General features: G+C 54.4%; 1 non-coding gene across 1 annotated transcript; it reads right to left on the bottom strand.

The window, feature by feature from the left end:
• Positions 1-437: 437 nt before the first annotated feature.
• LOC121856117 lies at positions 438-602 on the bottom strand. Its single transcript, XR_006086899.1, has one exon. It is a non-coding gene; the product is annotated as a 5.8S ribosomal RNA (ribosomal RNA).
• Between the last annotated feature and the right edge of the window lie 625 nt (positions 603-1,227).

Here is a 1,227-nt window from a genome sequence, read left to right as displayed (position 1 = left end):
CGAGGTGATAGACGAAATTCCGGCGGGCTTACTTAAAAGATATCCGACCCGGTTTCGTTTCCTCTTCGTGGGATGGAGTGCTTCTTCTCCGAGAGAGAAGGAGGACGTGCGCCTCTTAGAACATGTGCAGCATCAGCCATGAGAGGCCGACGGCCATTCGTGTCTCTGTGGACAGCAGGCAAAAGAGCGCCTCCAGTTATTTGCGAGGGCGACAACTGTCGTCGGGACGGGACACACACGGTGGCCGGCTTTGTTGTGGTTGAATGTGGGTGCGCCAAGTCCATGGACTTGCTAGTGATAGGCTTGTTTTTAAGGGCACGCCTCGCGCAAGGCGCGGGCGATTAAACCCCAAGGCGGAAGCCCGGTTCGGGTTACCCTCGTGTCGGGGAGACAGTCAGCAGGCACCAAACTCGCAGCAACCGATGGATGTATATTTCCGACCCTCGTAGAGGAGTGGCGGCGACAAGCTCATATGGCTGCCGCCGCCGCAATATGCGTTCAACTTGTCGATGTATCTGGTATTCTTGCGATTCACATAACCGACACGCAGTTTGCTGCGGTCTTCATCGACCCACGAGCCGAGTGATCCCCCGTTAAGAGTTGTGCATTTGCCATTTGGTCTTTTTGCGACTAACCATCACAGGTCGAGTCTCAATGAAAGGGTTTGACAGACATAGCCCAAGTTTGTGGGTTGGGTTTGGCCGGACGGCTTGTTGTTGTTAAGTTTAGGAATTCTTTTTGGCATTGTAATTTCACTCTTGGGCAAGAGGCTTATTCGCCGGTAGTAAGGAACGGACGGGCAGCCGTCCAAAGCCCCGTCCGTCCTCCTCCGGTTGCGCGCTCTCGCCCGAGTGTGGTCCACCTACAGCGTAGTATTTTTGGTGTGGGGGCCGGGATTGTCCTCATTCGCTGCTGGAGTTGCCAGAGCAGAGCCCGAGACCGCCCAAATCAGTAAAGTAGTTTAAAGAGCGCCCCGTTCTCTTTCTCTCTGTTAATGATCCTTCCGCAGGTTCACCTACGGAAACCTTGTTACGACTCTTACTTCCTCTAAATGATCAAGTTTGGACATCTTTCCGTCAGCTCGAGGCGACGACCCCAGAAAACCCTCGCGGGCAACGGGGCCGACAATCCAAGAGCGCCAGTCCGAAGGCCTCACTAAATCATTCAATCAGTAGTAGCGACGGGCGGTGTGTACAAAGGGCAGGGACGTAGTCAGCGCAAGCTGAT

This window comes from Homarus americanus, unplaced genomic scaffold (genome assembly GCF_018991925.1).
Source record: "Homarus americanus isolate GMGI-L3 unplaced genomic scaffold, GMGI_Hamer_2.0 scaffold40407, whole genome shotgun sequence".
In the NCBI taxonomy this organism is placed as follows: domain Eukaryota; kingdom Metazoa; phylum Arthropoda; class Malacostraca; order Decapoda; family Nephropidae; genus Homarus; species Homarus americanus.
The sequence above is the reverse complement of the archived record's forward strand: the minus strand, read 5'-3'. Positions and strand labels throughout refer to the sequence as shown.